The sequence below is a fragment of the Athene noctua genome, chromosome Z (genome assembly GCF_965140245.1).
Source record: "Athene noctua chromosome Z, bAthNoc1.hap1.1, whole genome shotgun sequence".
Classification (NCBI taxonomy): Eukaryota; Metazoa; Chordata; class Aves; order Strigiformes; family Strigidae; genus Athene; species Athene noctua.
The window spans coordinates 37,875,791-37,901,852 of record NC_134077.1 but is presented as its reverse complement, the minus strand read 5'-3'; the positions used below and the strand labels follow the sequence as shown (position 1 = coordinate 37,901,852).

The window sequence follows — 26,062 nt, the reverse complement described above, 5'->3', positions numbered from 1 at the left end:
CATCCAGATGATGGCAACGAAAGTTAACACTCATTGAATAGACATCTTACAAAATAAACATATTCTATATTCACCTTGCCCCCAATAAATTTATATTTCAGTTTCATTTCCAAAAAATACTTTGCTATGTTCTGAAAGCACCTAACGATTTCTAAAGTGTTTAACTTTCAATGATCTATGAACTAGAGGAATGCTGCTGGCTAGGTTTAAGGAGAGGAATTGAAGTATAATGAGTCTATGACTGAGATCATCTTACATGTCTGTGCTTAAGAACACACTATGGTCACTGCTCTGGTGCAGTCCTCTGATTACTACCCTTTGTTGGTTATCCAGACAGGTAATGATGAGATGGTAGAGAGAAGTCTAAAGTCACTCAAAAAAAGACTTCAAGGGACTGGGGTGCCTAGTTGAAGACTCAGGAGCTCAGGTGGTCTTTTCATCAATCCCTCAAGAGGAAGGGAAAAACACTGAAAGAGGGTGGGAAACACATCTGATTAACATGTGGCTCAGAGACTGGTGCCACCACCAGAATTTTGGGTTCTTTGATCATGGCAAAGTTTATTAGGCACCTGCTCTGCTGGTGAAAAATGGGACAGGTGGGATGCAACTGTCCCAGAGGGGGAAAAGGATTCTGGGGCAGGAGTTAGCAGGGCTTATTGACAGGGCTTTAAACTAGATATAAGGGGGAGGGGGAGATAGCTGGGCCTGTTAGAAACAAGCTCAAGGGAAACATGGCAAGGCTTGAAGGATGATGGACTAGTGAGAGCTCTCTTTCTGCCATTTCATTTGAGAAGGTCCTGAAGGGTATAGGGGTCCAGGCAGGCTGGGCACTCAAGAAGGAAGTCTTAATGGCTCAGGTGCAGGATGTCCCCAGTTGCTGTAAGAGAAGCCAGCGACAGAGAAGACCACCCTGGCTAAACAGGGAGCTTTGGCTGCATCTCAGGGAGAAAAGGAGAGTTTACAGCCTTTGGAAGAAGGGGTTAGTGACTCACAATGATTACACAAATGCTGTGATGCTATGCAGGGCAGAAATCAGGAAGTCTAAAGCCTAAAGCCCAGCTATAAATTAATCTGGATTCAGCAATCAAGGACAACAGGAAATGTTTCTGTAAGTATGTCAACATCAGAAGAAAGATCAGGGAAAGACTCCATTCCCTGCTAGACGCAGGAGGAAATATGGTAATAAGTGATGAGGAAAAAGCTGAGGTGCTTATTGTCTTCTTTGCCTCAGTCTTTAATAACAAAACTAGTTATATTGAGGGAATCCAGCCACCTCAATTAGAAGACAGAGAATGGGAAAATGATCCCCCTGTAATCCAGGAGGAGATAGTCAGTGACCTGCTGCATCACACAGACACACACAAGTCTATGGGACCGGATGGGATACACCCGAGGATGCTGAAGGAGCTGGCTGAGGTGCTCGCCAAGCTGCTTTCCATCATTTACCAGCAGTCCTGGCTGATGGGGAGGTCCCAACAGATTGGAAATTGGCCAATTTGATGCCCATCTGTAAGAAGTGTCAGAAGGATGATCTGGGAAATTGCAGGCCTGTCAGATTGACTTCGGTGCCCAGGAAACTGATGGAGCAGCTCATCCTGAGGACCATCATACAACACATGCGGGACAACCAGATGCTCAGGCCCAGTCAGCATGGGTTTATGAAAGGCAGGTCCTGCTTGACGAACCTGATCTCCGTCTAGGACAGGGTGACCTGCTTATTGGATGAGGGAAAGGCTGTGGATGTTGTCTACCTTGATTTTAGGAATGCCTTTGACTCCATTTCCCATAACATTCTCCTGGTGAAACTGGCTGTTCGTGTTTTGGATGATCGCACACTTCACTGGGTAAAAATCTGGCTGGATGGCCGGGCCCAAAGAGTTGTGGTGAACGGAGTTAAATCCAGTTGGCGGCCGGTCACGAGTGGTGTCCCCCAGGGCTCAGTTTTGGGGCCACTCCTGTTTAACATCTTTACTGATGATCTAGATGAGGGGATCAAGTGCACCTTCAGTCAGTTTGCAGATGACACCAAGTTGGGTGGGAATGTTGATCTGCTCGAGGGTAGGGAGGCTCTGCAGAGAGACCTGGACAGGCTGGAGCCATGGGCTGAGGCCAACTGGAGGAGTTTCCATAAGGCCAAATGCCGGGGGCTGCCCTTGGGCCACAACAACCCCCAGCAGCGCTACAGGCTTGGGGAGGAGTGGCTGGAGAGCTGCCAGTCAGAGAGGGACCTGGGGGTGTTGATTGACAGCCGGCTGAACGGGAGCCAGCAGTGTGCCCAGGTGGCCAAGAAGGCCGATGTCATCCTGGCTTGTGTCAGCAATAGCGTGGCCAGCAGGGACAGGGAAGTGATCTTACCCTTGTACTTGGCACTGGTGAGGCCGCACCTCGATTCCTGTGTTCAGTTTTGGGCCCCTCACTACAAAAAGGACATTGAATGACTCGAGCGTGTCCAGAGAAGGGCAACAAAGCTGGTGCAGGGTCTGGAGCACAGATCTAAAGAGGAGCTGTTGAGGGAACTGGTGTTGTTTAGCCTGGAGAAGAGGAGGCTGAGGGGAGACCTCGTTGCCCTCTACAACTACCTGAAAAGGGGTTGTAGAGAGCTGGGATCCTAGGGTGTTGAAATAGTTGACAAATGTGCTCACAATGCAATTTCCATTATTTACCTGAAGTCATGGCTAACTGGATAGGTCCCACTGGACTGTAGTGTAGCAAATGTAACACCCATCTATAAGAGACACAGAAAGGAGGATCTGGGAAATTGTAGATATGTCAGTCTGACCAGGGAAGGTCATGGAGAACATCATTTTGAGTGCCATTACAAGTCATATAATGCACAACAAGGGGATAAGTCCTATAGTCAGCATGCGTTTATGAAAGGCAGGTCCTGCCTGACAAAACTGATCTTCTATGACAAAATGACTTGACTATTGGACTAGGGAAAAGCTGTGAATATTGTCTCACTGGAATTTTGAAAATCATTTGACACAGTTCCCCATAGAATTCTCATAGAAAAACTGGCTGTTCATGGCCTGGATGAGCGAATGGTCTGCTGGATCGAGTACTGGCTGGATGGATGGTCCCAGAGAGTGCTGGACAATGGAGCTAAATCCAGCTGGCGGCCAGTCACAAGTGGTGTTCCTCAGGGCTCAGTGTTGGGATCATTTCTGTTCAACATCTTTATTGATAATCTTGATGTGGAGGTTTGAACTCAGCCAACAGCCAGATGCCATGTAGCTAGCTGTTCACCTCCCCCTCCCCCCTCTGGTAAGATAGAGGAGGGACAAAAGAAGAGTCTTCGTAGGTTGAATAAAAAGAAAGAATTTACTAAGTATAACAAGAGAACAACAATAACAGTAGTGAGTTCAAAAAGAAAATGGGTAAAATGCAACAGTGGCTTCCCTAATGAAGGGGTCATGTGTGTGTGTCCCCTCCCTCCCCAGCAACAATACCGACCGACGAGCAGACAGCCCACGTGTGACATAGTGAGTCCAAGTGAGAGACACACTCCCATCTGGGCATGACATCACATGGTATGAAATACTGAAATTAAAAATAACTCCATCCTGGTCGAAAACAGGACAGTCTCCAGCCCTTATTCCATACCATTGACGTTATGCTCAGGTTCCCAAATAAATCTTAAGGAATCACCACCCCCTCTTATTTTTCAAATCTCACAGATATCATTCTCTTAGTCTATGGTCCATCCTTCTACAATGTTTGCTGAGTCCATTTAGTCCATAACTTTGGTTTCCATCTGTTATGACAGTCTATAAGGCTGAGGAATGAAGTGGACTTGGCTCAGTTGGTGGAGCAGAAGGCTTTGGATGTGGCATGAGAATGTTGCAAGTCACTAAATGCAATAACAGTGTTATGTGACAGTCCGGTTCATTGGCTATTCTCACCTAAAATCAAATCTCCCTGAGGCACACATCAGACCTCTGCATCCTTCTGCATCACCCACCAAGTGCACCCAGGTCCTTGGGCAAAAGTAATCCCGTGCATGGGTTTACCTTTACACAATGCAGTAGTAACCCAGACAACCTTCCCCAACATATTCCTAATGCGCACTACGGGGGCTTTATCCCCATCCACAGTATGTAGGAGGTTTGACTGAGCAGGGCCGGCCGGCTTGGCAGATCCTCTGGTATTGACCAACCAGGTGGCTTTTGCTGAATGCACGTCCCAGTGTTTGGAAGTTCCAGCACCCATTGCTCTCAGTGTAGTTTTCAGCAGCCCATTGTATCACTCAATATTCCTGGAGGCTGGTGCATGGTAGAGAATGTGATATATCCACTCAATGCCATGTTCTTTGGCCCAGACGTCTATGAGGTTGTTTCGGAAATGTGTCCCATTATCTGACTCAATCCATTCTGACGTGCCATGCCACCATAAAACTTTCTCCTCAAGACCTAAAATGGTGTTCCATTTAACCATGGGCTTTAATCATTTGACTTGCTTGATCGTAGTACACGTCTCACATTCATGGATTACCTGTGCAATAACTTCCATGGTTAAGCCCACCCCTTGGTCACAAGCCCATCTATATGTTGCATCTCTTCCCTGATGGCCGGAGGAGTCATGGGCCCAGAGAGCCAGAAACTGTTCACCCTTATTTTGCCAGTCCAGATCTATTTGAGACACCTGAATCTTGGCAGCCTGATCCGCCTGTTGGTTGTTCTGATGCTATTCAGTGTCCTGGCTCTTGGGTACATGAGCGTCTACATGGCGTACTTTCACAACCAGATTCTCTACCTGAGCAGCAATATCTTGACATAATTCAGCAGCCCAGACGGGTTTGCCTCTGTGCTGCCAGTTTCTCCATTTCCACTGCTGTAACCACCCCCACAGCACATTTGCCACCATCCATGAGTCAGTACAGAGGTAGAGCACCAGACACTTTTCTCACTCAGCAATATCCAAGGCCAGCTGGATGGCTTTCACCTCTGCGAACTGACTCGATTCACCTTCTCCTTCAGCAGCTTCAGTAACCCGTCATGTGGGGCTCCATACAGCTGCCTTCCAATTTTGATGTTTTCCCACAATGCGACAGGACCCATTGGCAAACAGGGCATGTCACTTCTCATTATCCAGTAGCTCAGAACCATGTTTAGATCAACATTCCACAGATATATGAACCTCACAAATTTCTCAAACACAGTTTTAAATAGCTCCAGGACCGATGACTGCATGCTATCATAGATTAGCACAACATAGTTAACCCACCTCTCACGGAAGGGGAGCAACAGCGTGGGAAACATGTATTGCATATGAGGTGATAAGATCTTAAGGAGCTAAACGATCCACATTTTGCCCTTTTTTTTTTTTTTTTTTTGTTATCTCAGACAAAAAGAAAAGCCTCCATGCCCCACATTGGGCACCAAAAACTGTGGAGGTTTGAACTCAGCCATCAGCCAGACGCCATGTGGCTGGCCCTTCACCTCCCCCTCCTCCCTCTGGTAAGATAGGGGAGGGACAAAAGAAGAGAATTAGTGGGTTGAGTAAAAAGAAAGAATTTGCTAACTATAACAAGAGTAAAATATTGAGTTCAAAAAGAAAATGGGTAAAATGCAACAGTGGCTTACCAAATGCAGTGATCACCGCCCACAGCAACAATACTGACCGACAAACAGAGGCACATGTATGGAGCAAGCAAAACTGAGCAAGAGTCACACTCCCACCTGGGCATGACATCACATGTTATGAAATACTCCAATGAAAATGAACTCCATCCTGACTGAAACCAGGACACTTGATAAGGACATAGAGTGTATCATCAGTAAGTTCACAGATGACATCAAGTTAAGCGGGAGTGTCGATCTACAGAGAGACTCGGATAGATTGGATCCGTGGGCCAATGTTAACGGGATGAGCTTCAACAAGGCCAAGTGCCAGGTCCTGCACTTGGGCCACAACAACCCCCTGCATGGCTACAGGCTTGGGGAGGTGTGGCTGGAGAGCTGTCTGGAAGAGAAGGATCTGGGGATTCGAACTGACAAGCAGCTGAACATGAGCCAGCAGTGTGCCCAGGTGGCCAAGAAAGCCAACGGCATCCTGGCCTGTATCAGAAATAGTGTGACCAGCAGAAGTAGGGAGGTGATAGTCCCCCTGTACTCTGCACTGGTGAGGCCATACCTGGAGTATTGTGTCCAGTTTTGGGCACCTCAATACGAGAGAGGTCTCGAGGTGCTGGAGTGAGTGCAGAGGAGGGCAAAGGAGCTGGTGAAGGGCCTGGAGAATAAATCCTATGAGGAGAGATTGAAGGAGCTGGGACTGTTTAGTTTGAGGAGGAGAAGGCTGAGGGGAGACCTCATCACTCTCTACAGCTACTTGAAAGGACATCGTAGAGAAGTTGGTGCTGGTCTCTTCTCACAGGTAATTAGCAATAGAACAAGAGGGAATGGCTTTAAACTCCAACAAGGGGAGGTTCAGACTGGACATTAGGAAAAAAAATTTCCCAGCAAGAGTGGTCAGACGGTGGAATAGGCTGCCCAGGGAGGGGGCGGAGTCACCATCCCTGGATGTGTTTAAGGGTCGTTTGGATGAGATGTTGGGGGGTATGGTGTAGGGGAGAACTTTGTAGAGTAGGGCTGATGGCTGGACTCGATGATCCCAAGAGTCTTTTCGAACCTGAATGATTTTGTGATTCTGTTGCCAATTTTTTTTTGCTGTCATCATAGCCATTGAATAGTTTTTGTCCAATACCAAGATCAGGACACCCAGAATACCATCACTATTTTTTAATTTGAAAACTGTTGTGAAGCCTTAATTTCTACTGTTAATCAATATAATTTTATTTTAAGAAGTGAATAGCAGGTAAAGACAATTTTCTGTAGGAAAAGTAACAGGTAAGAGGGAAAGCATGCATTATTATATAGAATTTTTTGTTTGTTGCGGTTTTGGTTTGGGTTTTGTTTTTTTTTTTGTATATGTAACTTGTGGAAGGGATATTACCTGACCCGAATGAGTGGAACTGATCAAAACCTGAAGATAGGTTTTATTTTCTACACATCCAGTCATAAGAAGTAAAGAAAACTCAGTGGCATTTATTAGAAAACATGAATTTGCATTTCGTTTTTAATGGGGCACTCTTCCAAGCCCAGTGAGCTGAAACATGTACAAGACATGTTTGCATCATGATGTGACATATTATAAATAATGAGTTCTTTTTTGTGCTTTCAGGGAATGAAGGGACTGAATCAGAAATACTAGCTAGAGTCTGCTATTGAACAATAAAAGAAATCACACTTTAATGAACTATCCTACTTTAGGGTACAATGTATTACACCTGTTATCTGTTTTCTTCAGCTACACATGTGATTTGAGAAATAGCAAAATATTCTCTTTGTTTCAGGATGAATTTCTTGGCACAGAGCAAAATGTATGACAGAAAACAGTAGGAATGGTGCTTGCATATAGGCAGTTTATGCTCAGTTGAAGCTGAAGATTCACTTACGTTGACTAATACTGTTTATTTTTCAGTAAAGTGGGATGATAAAACCTTACTGTGCTGGTCGGTAAACTACTGTGGCACATCAGTCATTTTTAATCTTGCCAAGTGGACTCATTAATTTCACAAAGAGACATTGCTAATATCTCTTAACTGTGAAAGCAGAACTCAAATAAGTTGACAGGACTCACTCTGTAATATTTCTATTAAGCTATACATGTGTTGTATATTTGTTCTGCTGGTAGATTAAATATAAATACAGACAAGCTATAAGTAAAAAAAAATTTTTTTGAAGAGTGAATGTTATAATCTTCACCTCTTGTAGAACTGTTCATGAGCAGTTATAAACACAAGTTATCCTACTGAATCTATTTCCACTTTAATTACTATTAATTAGTATGGATGGATAGAAAAGAAACTGATCTTTGGTCTTAAGAAGTCCTATAGGAGTAGATCTCAGAGTTATACCAGTATCAAATCCTTCTTTTGGCAGAGATTTTCCTTTAGCAAAAAATAAAAGACATGAAGAGAGACATTTTCACACATCATGCAAATTTAACCAACATTTTTTGTAGATTATATTTTTTTACATAAATGCATTTAATTAATTTTATTTCTTTCTTCAAGAAAATATGAATACACAGAGAGACTATATGGCTTATAACTATCACAGTAAATCACAGTTCTATGATATCTAGAACAGAAGTTATGATGGTATTTAAACTGGTAGGCTGGGCTCCAGATTTCCTTGAATTCCTTACTAATTGTTGACATTATCAGCTATACTGACAGTTAGGTACATTGAAACACGTACTGTTTCTGTCTGAATCAGGAAGACTTAAATCTAGTTTCTAAAGTCAAGGCTTCAGAAAGCTTCTTTCTTTTAATCAAAATCCTCCCTCTTTTAATACTTCCTATCCCACAGTCTCAGCAGAATGCATTCATATACTACAGGACAGGTTTAGAGAAAACCATGACCATCATGCAATAAATACACTTACGGATGTTGAGTGGCCTTACTGTCTTCAAAGTGCATGAAATCTGAAGAACCCTGCATCCTAAAACCATGCTGAAATACAGACTGTGCAAGTTCATGTCAGGCTATGAGCTTCTGAATAAGTATAGCCATATTTATCTTTATTCATCTGAACGAAATCCACTGAGTTTACATGCATTCCTAAGAAGCTAAATGTTGAAGTGTGTTCAGATTTTTTTTATTATTATTTTTTTTTTTAATACATGAAGCACTAGATTATTAAGATGATTTAAGCAATTAAATCTCAGATTTGTTTCCAGTCTTGGTTAGGTCACATTTCACTTAGACTGAAATCATTAAGTTTTTCAAGAGATGAGCTGTGGAACTAGTTTAAATTTGATGGATCGAAATTTTTGAAAGTATATATATGGTAAATTAAGTTAATTTTTCAATTGAAGGTTCTTTTGCTAATAAGGATATACAATTTTTATGAAATAAAAAAGGTATGTGCACTTTTTCAAGTGAAGACTTTAACTTTAGCTACAGTAAGCAGACATTTTTAACATAAATGTACTTTGCACATACCTAATCAGCAGACAATATTACTGGCTTAGCATTTGGAATACAAGTAAAAAAAATTATTTCAGCAACATTAAAATGTTCAGGAAAAGCAAACCCAGAACTTTTATTGTGAAATTGAATCAGTTCAGGCACAGAATATTATTCTTTAATTGTCATCACTGACTACTGATCTGATTATGAATACAAGGTTTTGGTTTTGACACTGTTATTCCAATGTCCCAGTATCTTGTAGTAAATGAAAATCAAAATTGATTTTAATATTATCGTTGATCCAAGCATTTTTTCTTACATCAATACATTTCAATTCCCTTTTTATATAATTTGCTGTCTCTGTTGTACACAAGATAGGGTAGAGTAATTTTACTAAGAAATATTCTCCAGCCAGTGTTTGTCCATCTCCTTTCCATGTTCTCCATCTATGTAAGAAACATGTAACAATATTTTAAAAAAATTAAAATTACCCTTCTGTCTCATTTATTTTCAGATTTATTATTAATTTTTACTAGGCAAGGGTTAAAGCTGAAAAGGATACACAAAAAGTCACACTATCACATGGAACAATTACATTCATACATGTTGTAAATATTTTTCTATGTCCTCTGCTCTTTGGCAACAGCATTCTGAACATGAGTTCTCATTTCAGGCTTGTTCAGGCATGCAATATAATGCATATTTATATTTCATGGGGAATATTTTCCACTCTTGGCAATAGTATTGAGTAAATTACTGAGAGCTATACAGAGTAAAAAGTTTGCATTTTGAAAAGGTTTTTGAGTTTTCTACATTAGACTGCATGTCAGATAAGATCAAACCAGAAATTTTTAAATGTCCTGAGAACAAAAATTCTGGACAAATTCTTACATTGTTATAAGCTTTTAAAATTATTTTTAAATATTTTATTTTATTTATTTTATTTTATCTCAGGAAAATAAATTAGTTCCGTTATAGTTTTTTTCTTTTGTTTATATGCACTAAAATTTGACTTTTTAGGAAAAAAATTTCTAACTTATTGACTTAAAATTTACATTCTCAAAGGAGTGAAACAAGATGTCAAGGCTATTATCGAAAGTTTTCAATTCGTTCTGTTTTACACTGAATAAAATATATATTTTTCTTCTAACCTAACTCATCTTTCCCTTGATTTGTTATAATTTTTTTCTGGTAAACTAAGAGCCATCTGCTATCACATTTTTATACTTTAATAACTGGAAATCTTCAGTTGAATAAATTAAATCTTTTTTCATTTTATACTAAAACTATTAAAAAAAATGAAAACTCATGTTTTTCTTTACTGGTCTATTTCATTTAAAAAAAAGAAAAAAAAAAAAAAAAAAAAAAAAGAAACCCCAACAACCTGCAGACTGAGTTTAATACTCTTGGGTTTAAGGTGTATGACACTGCTAAAATAGGGGAAAAATTAGGAAATTTGGTTTTTATCCTTTTTACATTCAATGAAAGATCAAAGTGCATTTTCTTATAGCTAGTTCTGTCACAGTTAAGACACTTTCTTACTCCCTATTTGTTTTATTTTGTGCTGTCTTCAACATTTACTAGGCAAATATTTTGCTTTTGCCACATTTTGTCTCCATCTTAATAGAATACTAAATAAATATTTATACTCTTTTTCAGAACTATGTCTTTTAAGTATGCAACAGACCATTCAGAAAAAATTTTTATTATCAGCTAAGGTTTCACTCTACTAACATTTGTATTTTTGCTTTAAACTCTGCAAAACTGAGTCAAAATTATTGGTGCATTCAAATCAAGAGTGGTTTTTTGTTTGCACATGACTGATTGAATACTCTCCTCAACAAGGTGAGCCTTCACTTTCAGTTCATTGATCTGCTACTTTTAATATTCTGTCAAAGATGATGTAAAATTTTGCTCTGTATTTTCTGTTAGAAAGAAAATGTTTAAAATTTCTAGATACTCCAAGGGCCTTTTATTTTTTTTTAACACAAATTTTATATTGACTGCTATTTCATACATGTAAATAAGTAGATTTTTAAGGAATTATCATTTTATTCCATATTTGATTTGTCAGTGTGTAACAATTCTGTCATGACTCATCTAACAACTGATTAGCTGCAAGACTGACTGACAGGTGTTCCATGGTTCATACTGTTAAACTGACATTCCACGGTGAGAGATGCCTACTGTCTTCTCCAGCCTTATATCTCACATTTATAAGTGGCAGAATACAAAATGGTGTTGTAAGGTACTTAATTTTAAACAAGGTTCTATCTTTTTAATTTGCTTTGCAGCAATCTTTATTGTCCCTCAGATATTAGAGATGATACGTTTGTTTGCAGGCAATATTGTGGGTGAAAAACGTGGAATGTTTGCAATTTAATCAGTATTTTTGCAGCTACCTTGAAGTGCTATCCATAGGAAGCAGAAAAATTCATGAAATGGAAGAGCCTAAAAAACATAGCATTTATAAGGGATTGTGTCAGCTGTTTTGTCTTGGCATTGCTATTGTGCCATTACAGAATCGCAAAATCACAGAATCATCTAGGTTGGAAAAGACATTTAAGATCATCTAGTCCAACCATTAACCTAACACTGACAGTTCCCAACTACACCATATCTCTCAGAGCTATGTCAACCCGACTCTTAAACACCTCCAGGGATGGGGACTCTACCACTGCCCCGGGCAGCCCATTCCACCACCTAACAACCCCTTCTGGAAAGAAATGCTTCCTAGTATCTAGTCTAAATGCTCTCTGGCACAACTTGAGGCCATTCCCTCTTGTCCTACCACTTGTTACTTGGTTCAAGAGACTCATCCCCAGCTCTCTGCACCCTCCTTTCAGGTAGCTGTAGAGGGCGACGAGTTCTCCCCTCAGCCTCCTCTTCTCCAGACTAAACACCCCCAGTTCCCTCAGCTGCTCCTCATACGACCTGTGCTCCAGACCCTGCATCAGCTTCGTTGCCCTTCTCTGGACACGCTCGAGTCATTCAATGTCCTTTTTGTAGTGAGGGGCCCAAAACTGAACACAGGAATCGAGGGGCGGCCTCACCAGTGCCGAGTACAGGGGTCAGATCCCTTCCCTGTCCCTGCTGGCCACGCTATTGCTGACACAAGCCAGGATGCCATTGGCCTTCTTGGCCACCTGGGCACACTGCTGGCTCCTGTTCAGCCGGCTGTCAATCAGCACCCCCAGGTCCCTCTCTGACTGGCAGCTCTCCAGCCACTCCTCCCCAAGCCTGTAGCACTGCTGGGGGTTGTTGTAGCCAAGTGCACCACCTGGCATTTGGCGTCCTGCTGCCATGAAGAATTACACCCTGAAGAGGACAAAAATATCCCCAAAAACCCCACAGTGTCTGCCCAAAGCTGAAGCAACTACATCTTTCATAACACCTACCAAGATGTGCTTACACACAGAGTCAGGGAAAGAAGCTGGGATGAGGAGTATGTGCAGAGGTTAAAGGTCTCACCAGCTGACACCCCCCCCCCCCCCCCAAGTATGACCAGTATGAACACCTGGGCATGCACGCATGGAGGAACACAGGGCAACAAGTATGATAATGATCTCTGTGGCAATGGGTGGACTTATCGTGGGTACTGGGATGATAAAAGGACCACATACTCTTCCTCAGTAGATCCCGTATCACTTGCACCAAGACCGAACCAACGTGAGACCACTGGATTCGTGGTGGTGGTAACTGAGCTTGCTGCATCTCTTCCATTTGCTTGCTTAGTTGTTCTGACCTTTTCTGCTTCCCCCTGTCCTACTGCTATTACCTCTTCTTACAGGAATAAAGTTTGAAAGGTTGTACAGCATTTGATCTTATTTGTGTCTTAATCTTGCTCTTGGGATTGTATCAAAACCTCCCCTGACATTAGATTGAGACAACATTATAAGCAACAAATATGATGTGCTGGATAGTTCTTGACTCATTTGCAGGGGAGTAGATCAGTCTGTAAGTCTTTAAATATTTTCAGGAATTCAGAATCTATTTGCAGATAATGACAAAAACATAGGATTGCATTTATTAAAGGAGGTATCTCTCTTCTACTCTAATGGTAAGTGCTGTGTTTATTTTGCCGAGTATTACTGGAAAACACTACAGAAAAGAGTAAGAGTAAACACTATAGACAAGCCAGATCCTCTGCTTAATGTTGTGAGATAAAAGTTAAGCTGAAAGACTTGTCATTGTGGGAAAGTAATAGAGTGTTGTAAAAACAAGATTTATGTCTGCAGTTTGCTGTCAAACATAACTCTCGATAGTAGGCTCTTCTGTTACCAATAGTCAAGTTGATGGTTTTGTTTTATAAGTGATCATCATGAAACTTCATTCTTAAAATGGTCTTTCAGTTATAATTCTTCCTATTCTGTACAAGAAGAATTTAATCCAGAAATTTGTAAAAAAATCCCAAACAAACAAACAAAAAAAACCACCAAAAAATCTGCTTTTAGAAGAACATAAAATCTAACCCTAACTTTTAATCCTATATGAAGCATTTGGGAACGTTTCTGAAGTATGTTGCTTGTTAGTTCAAGATATCCTTTGTTCATTGTTGTCTTTCTGGGCTTGCAAAGTAAGTGATCTTGCATGAGAATGATTGTTAATGAATGCACAGCAACATTTTTTTTTTTTTTTCAACTTGTCTTTTCCCAAAATCAAGATATTTTTATCTGAAAGACTTGTGATGTTGCCAATATTGTTTTGTACTTTGAATACCATGGAGAGTAATTCAATATTTATCTATGGGGGCTTTTATCTTTCATGTTCATTTTCGTCAGTGCTGGGGCAATTTGTAGACTGTCTGAATTGAAAACAGACAATGAATCTCAGAAAGTTATAGTATACAATAACCACACAAAGTGTAGTTTTAATCAGTGAAGTGAATTGTATCCTGGCTTTAAAACCAAATAATTTAACACACAGGATATGATCAAAGGCAGTCATTTTTGTTTCTGTTAGACTGGTATTTCAAATAACAAACTTTCCACTGCTACCACATCACTAATAAAAAATTATTAAATCTTAAAACCAAACCAAACCAAAGCCTTACCTGTCTAAATTTTAAATAACTTCACCTATAGTATGTAGTATTGTTACATTTTGTGATGTCACATGTTTTTCTCTGTGGGAGACATTGGCCTGTCAGCCTTGCACAGCCTCTGAGAAGCAGCTAGGCTTTGATGGAAAACAGGCCTTGGAAGAAAGATAAGAAACTGTTGAGTTGTGCCAAGGTGGCAGGGAAAAACAATGGACAGCTGCAACACTGAACTGTGGAATAGTACTGAACTGTGAGAAGTTACCTCTATGTGAACAGTGCGAGAGTGAACAATAAGTTGATTGGTCTGGACAGCGCATGTTAGAGTGGTCTTGTGCTGGTAGGAGAAATGGTTGATAGCTGTCTAATTGCCAATTTACTAATGATGAAGTAAGAGCTTTAACCATAGTATAAGTATGTACTATTATAATAATAATGGGTCTTTCCTTCTACACTTCAATGGAGAGTCCGTGCATCAGTTTCCACAAATGGCTCCTCCGTGTGAGGCAGGTGATAAGTGTGACCAGCTTGGATCACTCTGGTGGCAAACTCCTCAGAACTTCAGAGCTGCTGTGAGGAAGCAGGAGCCGGCATCAATCCCTGTTGCAGGGTGAGCAAGGTGAGCTGTGGGGAAGCGATGGGTAGGTCAATACCCTGAGAAGAAAAGTCAGTGCTTGCACTGATGGAAAGACTGTTAGCTAAATATAAGGTCCATATTAACTCGCATGCCTTGAAGAGAATTTTAAAGTGGGTAGCAACTGTGGTTCTGATCACTGTTCTGATATGGGATAAAGCAGGAGTAAGATTAAGGGACTGTGCAACACAAGGAAATCAGGTTGTGGCAGAATTCTTGCACGCATGGAGAACTCTTTCTGAGATAATAAAGAGACAAAATAATGAACGCGGCCAGGTTGTTAACACAGACGATGAGGACACAAAGTGTGAGGACGCATATTTTGAACCCTGGCAGCAAGTTTTATATGCTGGGTCTTTTGACTGTGATAATCTTTTAGACCCTGACACTGTAAATCCTAAAAGAGAATCTGGCCTGTGTCCTCCCTTAACTGGGGATGATCCGTGGGTAAAAGTGAGGCGAGAAACCTTGGTGTAAGGGGATATGGACATGGTGAGAAAGATTGTTGCTCCTGTAATTTATGAGTTGGGACATCAGCCACGTTGGGAAGGACTGCAATATTCTGTTATCAAAGAACTTAGAAAAGGAGCGATTAATTTAGGCATTACATCTCCTTATATTATCCACTTGCTGAGCTTGGTAATGGCTAGTTACACCCTGAATTCTCGAGACTGCAAAACCTTAATACAATTAATATTGATGAGAACCCAATATGATTTTTGGCATTCAGCGTGGCATAGGCTTATAGAAGAAAAACAGCTACAATACCTAAACTGCCGCCTGGTGATCCTGCAGCAGTTCTTTCCTTTGATGCCTGGGTGGGTAAAGGGGAGTGGTGTGGTCCTGCCCAACAAGCAAGGGAGATGCCATGGCGTGTGTTGTATGATATAAGAGATCTGGCATACTGAGCATTTTTACAGGTACTTGAAGTCAGCAAACCTATGAAATCATTTACTGATATTAAGCAAGGTGCAAAGGAGCCATATATGCAGTTTATTGATCAACTGAGAGAAAGTTTAAACAAACAGACCCCTAATGAGGATATTCATCAAATGTTGCTATTGAAAATAGAAGTTTCTAATGCTAACGTGGACTGTCAGAAAGTGCTGTTACCATTGGACAATCCGAATCTTCTTCAAATGATAGAAACATGAAATAGAATTGTCATTGTTGATCACGAATATGAGGTAATAGCTGCTGCTTTTGCTACTCTTAATATGAGACCATTGATCTATTTTGGGTGTGGGCAAACAGGCCATCTCAAAAAACAGTGTCCAAATCAGCAAAAGCAGGTCAAAGTGCCTAATGTCTGCCCACTGTGTAAGAAGGGTAGACATTTTGCAAATCAAGCTCAGTCCAAATTTGATAATGAGGTGTGAGAGACTGAAATGTCATATGACTGTCTCAAAGCTTGCTTGTGTCTGTGCAAACCTCCAAGAGAAGCTGCTGTGGCCTGTGAATTGGTCTGGGGGATGCTGCCCAGAGAAGCTGGAGTGTATTGAAGGATGCATCTTTGCGGTTGCATTGTCCGGACTCTTTACATAAGCCTCAAAGGGGCAGAGGTGTGCTGAGCTGGCCCCATCCTGGAGCCCTTTGTGTCTCTATTGTGTAGGCCAGACCCCCTGCATTCATTGCCTACGAACTGATAAGAGACAAACATTCCTGCCCTTGAAACCAGATGTAGCAAAATCTGTTGGACCAGAGAAAAAACACCTGAAGGCGAGAAGATATGCTTATCAGCTGGTACGATTAGCTTAAAAAGCCAGCAGAAAATCTTGCTCTTGGTGCAACTACCATCAAGCCAGATCTGTGTGCATCTAACATCAAAGCCAGCTCTGTGTGCACCCACCACCAAGGAACTAAAGGCTGAGGACCATCAGGACATTTCTGGATCCATGGTGGTGATTATTCTTGCAGCCCTATCCCGCATCCTTGCTTTATTTCTGCCTTTTCCTTCCATTCTGTCCTATCGCTAACCCTCTTCACTTTTTTAATAATAAAAACCTCTTTTGGGTATATGTCATTTGACCTCGTTTGTTTCTTAATCTCACTCTTGGGATCGTATCAAAATCTCCTCCAACATTGAATCGGGACACGAGGGGAGGGTGATTTCAGGAAACCGATCAAGGAGCGTGGGCTGGAATCATGCCAAGACACAAATCAGTTCGGTAAAACCCCAAATGCATCAGAATTAAGTGCATCCACCCGAGGGAGTGCCAGCACAGACCTGGCAGCCTCCAAGTCAGAAACATTATTAGATACCACAGTATCCTTGATACCAACAGGAGTAGATGGACCGTTGTGAAATGGAAAAAGTGCATTACTGGGAAGATTATCTACAACCTTACAGGGGTTGTTCATTTTACCAGGGGTCATAGATGCCAGTTATGAAGGGGAAAACAGAATTATGACCTGGACCCCTGGACCCCTGTGTTCAGTAACAAAAGGGTCAAAAATTGCTCAGCTTGTTTATTTTACTGCAGCTCCCGCTAAGAGTATGTTGTCCCGATCCGATATTGGAGGGAGTTCTTAAATAATCCCAAGAGCGAGATTAAGACACAAACGAGGTCAGATGCTGTACAACCTTGTGAGCTTTATTTTGCATACAACAACTGAAAATAGAGACAGGACAAAGAGAAAAAGGAAGGAAAAGTCAGAATCCCTAAGCAAGATAAACTGTAGAGGTGCAGCAAGATTAATTACCACCACCATGAATCCAGTGATGTACCATTGGCTCAGTCCTGGTGCAGGTGATGGTGCTACAAGCTCCAAAAGTAATGACAAGGTTGAGAGGGAGAGAGAGAGAGATCCCGAGAGAGGAGTACACAGTCCTTTTATTGTCCCAGATTTCTCAAAAAAGTCCGTCCATTTCCACGGGTCTCATTGACTTGTGGTCCTCCATGCGCGCATGCCCCAGTTTTCACGGTGGTCGTGCTGGCCTGCATGTCTTCTTTTCCCCAATGTAACTTCAGGCAGATGTCGTGCTTTTGTCTGGAACAGTTCCTCTTCTCTAGAGCGTACTCCTCCATGTCCGCAGGACACCAAGGCCAGGACGTGGTGGTGGTACAACAGCAATGCTTGAGACATACAGTCCAATACAGTCCCTTACATATGCTGAGAAGCCGGGTTGACTCAGGGTTTGGATCAGCAGGTACTCCTCAAATATTCTGGGTTCAGACAGTGACACAAAGTCGACCTCTGGTAAAATGTGCCCTCACGAAAGCAGAAGAATCTGTTGAACTGGCAGGCACTTTAGATACTGGCGTGGATGTGACCGTAATATCTGTGAGCAGATGGCCACAGCATTGGCCATTATTTCGGGTAACTCAAGCGCTTTTTGGGGTTGGTGGTCATGCTGTAATAATTCAAAGCAAAGATTTCACTCATGTAAGGGGCCCAGAAAACTGGGTAGCAAATATTCATCCGTATATATTGGAAACCCTTATTACATTATGGGGTCATAACTGTATGGCTCGATGGGGAGCTCAGATTGGATCAAATTTGTCTTAAGGGCCACTGCAGCACAACCCACCCTGAAACCCACCCTGAAACTAACCTGGAAAACAGAATCACCTGTGTGGGTGGGTCAGTGGCCCTTGCCAATGGAAAAATTGTGCCACCTTAATGATTTAGTTCAGGAACGGTTAAGTGCAGGACATATCGTACTACCACCAGTTCTTGAAACTGCCCGCTGTTTGTTATTTTAAAGAACAGTGGTAAATGACGACTTTTACATGATCTCCGATGCATTAATGATGCCATGGAGGATATGGATACATTACAGCCAGGAATGCCCTCCCCAACAATGATTCCCGAAAACAAAGAGTAAACTAGTTTGTAAATATTTCATTTGAACTATACAAAAAAAAATTTCTATAACATACAGAAGTAGATTTTGGATTTTGTGATTGTGAGTGCCTTTGGATGAACTGATTCTTTCAAGTCAGTACATTTCTGGTATGCCCCATATATCCTTAGGTATTGGCAAAAGAATTTTTTTTTATTATATATTTTTTTTAAATCTGAAATATTATGGGGGGGGGATGGTATGTAGGTTAAAGTGAAATAATAATTTAAACTTCAATATCACTATTATGACATTTATCTAAAAGATACAATCACCATCATTTAGGTTTTCTGAAAGTGGAATAGAATCACAAGTAATTTCTTCCTCAGTCTTGAAGAATGTATATCCAGGTGACACCTCAGAATCCAAAACTAGACTGATAGACCAACAGTTTTGCTCAGACTACTGGTTAACTGTGCAAGAGAGAAAAGTTATGAAGCTGAACACCAATGTTTTCCATCTTTTTCTGTAGATAAACTATAGGCCATTGCATTCATTTATCCTACACTGTAATCTGTATTATAAGACATTTCAGAGCACAGTTTAACAGTTAACTTTTTTAGAGAGTATTATGTCTATGTTTAATTACAGTATGTCATTATTATTAGGAAAGTACTGAATACTGAGTGAAGTTCAAAGTTGTATGTGTGAAGCTGGTATATCTCAACTTGTTAAAAATGAAATAACTTAAGCAAGACTGATTAGGAAGAGGAAAACCAGATTCAGTAAGTGAATAAATTAACTTGATTTTGATCACAAAACTGACTTTGCTGTCATATGAAACCGGAATGTAACAGCTATTTAAAATTTTCAGCCTTTCTGAAGTAATTCAATAATTCAAGTTAGCCTGCTTTTTGTACTTGGACCACAAAGGCATTATTTTACACATCTTAGCTTGGTTTTCAACAGCTGTTTTTTGACACTATCATACATTACTGATGTCATACTTTGGGTTTTTTTTTTCATTTACAAACATTTAGTTGAAGTTTATCTTTGACTAAGGATGTGATTGGGATTCTCTAAATTCCAAAGACAGCAGATGAACTTGGAAGTCACTAAGCTTTGGTTTCACTCTGGAGGAGTTGATATTTTTCAAAGAACTACTGAGTTTTCTTGTAACATTTTCAGTAATCAGTTTTCTTATAATATTTTCAGTACTTATCAAAGAAATCGGAAAGCAGGAAATTCTTAACAGTAGTAAAGCCACCCACCAGGACAATGGCAATATGCAGCAACCCAGAAAAATTGAAAAACTCAGTCATTTTTCTAGAGTCTCTCTAAGGAAGTTGTCAGCTTCAGCAACAGCAGCTTGATTACAATCTGATCAGGTTTGAATGGAAGATAAAACCTGATGCCTGGACTATTCCTCATGAATTAATGAAACATAATAACTTCTAAACACCAGAGATGCAGTAGGTCATTATCAATGTACCCAACTGGACTGAGTTACTTGACCTGACTTCATACCTCAATGATGTCTGTGCATCATACACCTCTGTCCTACAAATGTGATTCTGAGGCATTTTGTCTGGCTGAGATGCTAGACGTTTTTGTGATAATACAAAAATATTGGTTCTGGAAATAGTATAGTCATGTTTTCAGGCCTTTACATACTTCTGCGTCATCTCTGCAGAGTTTAACCACCAGACTAGATAATCTTTCACAGCTAACTTAGAATCAAATCTCTGTATTACCATAGCAGATGAGAATTTGGGTTATGAATGAATTATAGAGAAAAAACAATAAAAATAATTTAAAAATCCCTAAATTTATTGATTTCTTTCAAATTTATTCATTCTGTTTGAGAGCAGAGCATGTTCTAATGACTCTTTTTCAGCCATTCTGAGGTAAATTAACAAGTTCAGTTATTCATAATTAGTTAATGGAACATAAGAGTTCATAACCACAGGAATATTTCTGAGAAAACTTTCGGAAATTGTTTTACAAGTGTGATAGATGAAACAAATTGTCCAAGAAAGGGTACTATGTACCAAAGGAAATGGTTCCATGTGATCAAGCTAGTAGAAAAGATCATGGGTTTAGATGCAACTGATACTGAAATGGGGGGAGTTTCAGAAGTGATTGGTGTATTACAATACAGCTGTAATCCACAATGATATAGCCATTATCCAAAATGATACATAACTGTATATATGCAAAACTGATGATTTTATAGAAGCTGTCAAAAATTGCCTTCCAAAACATATTTTGATATATATATATATTTTATGCTGTTCTAAAAATCTAAAGTGATAAAATATATTTATTTGTACAGTTATTAAATGTGTCTGTTCTTAATAAATAAGCACCTGTTTATAGATCCTTTTGTCAAGCATTTGAAGAGGCTACCCAGGGAAGGGGTTGAGTCACCATCCCTGGAGTTATTTAAAAAATGTGTAGATGTGGTGCTTAGGGACACAGTTTAGTTATGGACTTGGCAGTGTTAAAATTATGATTGGACTCAATTACATTAAAGGTCTTTTCCAACCTATGTACTATGATTCTATGAAACATATCAAATAACCTCTTCTGACAGCTGAAGAAGCTGGGTTTTTTTAAATTGACTATATATGAACTTTGCACTGTTTGCAAGCTTACCAGCTTTCAAGTAAAATAACTAGAGTTCATTAATAAAATGGCAGTGGGAAGGGGATAATAGTTCTACTTTTATCAGCCATCACTCTTCCCTAGTTTAACTCTGGCAATATTTGAGAAGAAACATGTTTTCCTTATCAGTTTTTCATCATGACTTAAGTACTTGTGCAGCTATCTGCAGAACAAAACAGCAGTGACAGCAATGAATTCCTCTGTAATAACACCACCTCATCTCTTCCAATATTCTTCCAATAGACTTTAACATATTTGTAAGCATTTAGACAAGAGATATCATTATTTGGTATGTAAATAAGTTTGTAAATGAGGAGAAAGGGTGAATAAGTCCTTTCCTGAAAGGCAAGAGAAAGAAAACAGAGTTTGGCCTCATATGGTAAAGCCAAATAAAGAGAATCCTTATAGTAGTGGAAAAAGGAAATCTAGCACAAAATGTAAAATCCTCTGTACTGTCAAGTTTCTGAGTTCATATTGAGACATCTAAATAACAGCTGTATTTTGACCATATCAAAGGAGAGAAAAAAAAAAATAAATAAAAAGTTGGGGTTTTGGTTTCTTTTTTTGTATCTCTGGATAGGTACATAGGTCTCAGTTTAAACCACACAGAATACAGGTCTAGCGTTAACTTAAAATAAGTATAAGTGAACATGAAGATCAGAGTAATTGTTATAAAAGGAGACTAACATTCTGAAGTGTTAAATGTTTGGAAGAATGAGATCTTCCTATTCTTTTTAATCAGCCATTTGAGAATATCACAATTAGGAGACTTCTGTAAAGATGTATATTTTCTGTGATGATGATAGTGCATTACACCCATAAATTCAGTAAAGTTACCTCTCCCAGATACCAGCAGAAAACTTGGTGCATAGCATGTCAGTGTGCTTCTCTTGAATTGAATTGAATTGAACTGAATTATTGAATTGGAATTGAATTGAATTGAATTGAATTGAACTGAATCTGAACAATTTTGAAATCCGTCAGCAGTATAATAATGGTTCATAAATACTAGAAAAGTATCCTATGAGCATGTAAGGTACTGTGTTAGACTGTGTCTCAACACTGCTGCTGCACCACTACGACTTCCTGGCCTCAGCATCCTGTTGCCATGTAAGAGTACGCTCTGAAGGAGACGAATTGTCCCTGACAAAAACACAACAACCACCCTAAGCTAAAACAACAACATCCTTGGCAGTGCCTACCAAGCTGCACCTGTGCACAATCTGGGTGAATAGGAAATCAGGGTGAGGAAGATGTGCTGAAGGCGCCGGAGGTCGACCCGCCCACCATGAACATCTGGGCATGCACGCATTGAGGAACATGGGGCAGCATGTATTACAACGATCTCTGTGAAAATGGGCAGACTTTTTGGAGAAATCATGGGGACTGGGGCAATAAAAGGACGGCGTACTCCTCTCTTGTTATCCCTTCTTAATTGCTCTCCTTCCTTTGGCAAAGCTTGGAGCACCATCATCTGCACCAAGACTGAGACAACAGTACATCGCTGGATTTGTGGTGATGATAATTAACCTTGCTACATATCTATCACTTGCTTGCATGGGGATTCTGACTTTGCTTTCTTTTCCTCACTGTCCTATTGCTGTTATCAGTTGTTATAGAAAATAAAGTTCACAAGGTTGTACAGCATCTGACCTCATTTATGTCTTAATTTCACTCCTGGGATCATTTAAGAACCCTCCCCAATATCGGATTGGGACATTTTAAATTGCCGTCATGGACAGGATCCCTCAAAGTGAAAGTGCCACACAGTCTTGCTGAAATTGAGAACCCCTTAGTATTGCAGAAAGACAAGCCTTGATGTGTTGTATCCCTGAGATGACTTCTCCACCTGGGATTGTAAACGTGTCTACTTCTTGGAGACATAAGGAGTGGAACCCTGTGTTGTGTAACTTTACGTGCTGCCTCTCTGAGATGACCACTCTGATCTTTAGACTGAGTAACATTAAATGTGTACCTCTTAGGGATGTAAGGAGTAGAACACTGTATAACTGAGGGGCTGCTGTTTTGCTTGGAAGAAAAATAAGTATTGCTTTAGAAAAACCCTCAAAAGAGGAAGGACCCAAAATAGAGAAGGAAACCTTGTTTAAATTGTTAGAAAAACATAAATCAAGACCTTCGGTGCCTGGTATAGATTGGGCCCAAGGGAAGTGGCACAACCTACAGGCTGTCACTGATAGGATTATTGCTCTGCAGAAAGATGCAAAAATCAGGTCTGGCAAGGGCAAAGGTTTTATATGTGCAGTCCTGGGTGCCAGTCTGGCAGCTGCAGTAGAGGTAAAGGAGAACCATCGCACCTCTGAACTGCAGATGATAGAGTCTCTGCAGAATCTGTTTCAGTCTCTCCAGAGACAAGTAGAGGATTTAAAAGGGAGGCTGAAGGAAGAAAAAGAACATGGGGAAACAGCAAATAGAGTTTTGAAAGTATCTTTTGTCAGATAAAAATGAAGAAGAACTGGGATAAATTGTACTCTTTACCCTACCAATGACTTGCAAAACCTCAAAATGCACTTAGACAGATTAGAAGTCCCTCTCCATCCCTTGATTAAAACAGAGTATCAGTATAATGGGGACAACAATGATACCAGCCCACAGGTAACCACCAAAGAAGTTCCTTTTACCTCGACAGAGCTGACCAAGTTAAAAAAAGAACATGCTCGGACTCAAGGGTCGAGTCCAAAACTGAGTATGTGTGGAGGGTGTCATTAACTGGAGAAGATCAGATTATGTTATCAGAAAAGGAAGCTAGGGGCAATTGGAGTCCCAATGTTTTCTTAACAACTGGAGACAGAAGGGCTCCATGGTCCCTAACACTAAGAGCTGCCTACTGGGCAGGGGGAGTAGATCCCTGAGAGAGAGGAGAACCTGTAATCATACAGGGAACAGTAGACCAACTCATGGAGAGTGTGCAAAAGGCTGCATGTTTGCAGATGATGTACGACCGAGACTTGAAGCCTCATTGTGAATCACTCATGACATTGCAAGTAGATCCTGTTCGAATGACCCCTCTGATAAGAGGACTCCCCAGTTCACTAAAGACTATGGGGATTCAACTGCAAAAGGAGGTAGCTGAAACCCCTTTAAGTCAGAGAACATTGGCATCATTGCAAGGAACATTAACTCCTGGGCACAGCAGGAAGGAGTACAAAGCATGGACATGGGAAGAAGTAGCTAGGGAATTAATTATGCCCAACAACATGGACCTACTGCAACCCCAAGTGCCGAAGTAGATTCCCAGTGTGTGAGACAAGCAGAGTTAAAAGTGGTCCCATGGGCTGCAAGTAACAAGAAGCCCCCTCAACTGAGAAGTATGGAAGGGAGAGAGATTCCAAACAAGTATAACATTCTGTTGGTGGAAGGCTGCCAAAAAGGAATCTCACGTGACCTAATGGATGGGTTGCCAACTGATAAATTAGAGAAGTTAATATCAACTTGGCCTGACCAGCCAGGAGACAAGACCACAAGCCACAAAGAAACCTCCCCTAGTGCACATCCTCTGATCGATCTCGGAGAGGAAGGGGAGAAACCCCACAGTGAGGAGGGAAACTAGATCCTTTGTTCCCCAAAGGTGGGTGGGGGAACAAAGGGTGGATGCATGTTAGACAGCTCACTGAAACCAAACAAGGTGATTTATTGATTACAGGAACAGTAGGACCCAGACAAACTCCAGTGACCTTTCTAGTAGACACTGGAGCCCAGATTTGTGCACTTACTACCCACAGGTACCATCTCATGTGGAATCAAATCTTCAAAACAAAAATTGTTAGTGGCAAATGCACTTGGCAGTGTTCAACCACAGGCAGTTGCATCTGTAATCTTGCGATTACCAGGGGAGGACACTGCCATCAGAGTTACCATGCCAGCGGGAGATTTCCCACTCAGTCTTCTAGGAATTGATGTTTTGAAGGGAAAGACTCGGCTGGATGATAAAGGGAGACAATGGGCTTTTGGTTTCCCATCATTGGATGTGTGGTTGTTAAGACCTGCACCAGCCTTACCTCCCTAAAAATTGACAGATATTAACCCCTACCCATTGCGTCTAGGAGCAAGGGACGGAATTACACCAGTCCTGGAAGATCTGAAAAAACAAGGGGTTGTAGTTCCCGCTCACTCCCCCTTCAATTCTCCAGCATGGCCAGTTCAAAAACCTAATGGCAAATGGAGATTGACAATAGATTACAGGAGACTCAATGCCAACACAGGCCCCCTTACAGCAGCTGTACCAAACATTGCTGAATTAATAGCAACCATTCAGGAACAGTCCCACCCTGTCATGGCTACAATTGATGTCAAATATATGTTTCTCGTGGTCCCTTTACAACCCGAGGACCAGGATCGCTTTGCCTTCACCTAGGAAGGACAACAGCACACCTTTACATGGCTCCCTGAAGGATACAAGCACTGCCCCACACCAGTTCACCATGGTGTAGTGCAAGAGTTGGAAACAATCCCCAGGAAAGCAGAGGTGAAGATTTATCAATACATAGATGATGTACTCATGGGAGGGAGCCAGGTAGAGAAAGTTAGAGAAACTCAGAAAGACATCATCACCCATCTAGAAAGTATACGGTTGACAATCCCACCTGAGAAAATACAGACATCTTCAGGTGGGGTGAGGTAAAATTTTTAGGGATCTGGTGGAAGGGAGGCATGACATGTATCCCACCAGATACTCTCTCCTCTCTCAATCAGATCAAGATGCATGAGTCGAAGAAAGACTTACAGCATGCACTAGGGTTGACTGTGTTTTGGAGGAAACACATTCCTGACTTTTCAATTATTGCTAGGCCCTTGTATGACTTATTGAGAAAGAGAATCAGTGGGAATGGACTCAGGTCCATGATGAGGCTTTAAAAGGGCTGGTGCTTGAAACAACTGCCTATCGAGCCCTGGGTCCAATTCACCCAACAGATCCGGTTCAAATTGAATGGGGCTTTGCCAAG

The 26,062-nt window shown here is 40.9% G+C and overlaps 1 pseudogene; it reads left to right on the top strand.

The window, feature by feature from the left end:
• LOC141973271 (uncharacterized) overlaps window positions 1-25,473 on the top strand; it is a 38,341-nt pseudogene extending 12,868 nt beyond the window's left edge.
• The last annotated feature ends 589 nt before the right edge of the window (window positions 25,474-26,062 follow it).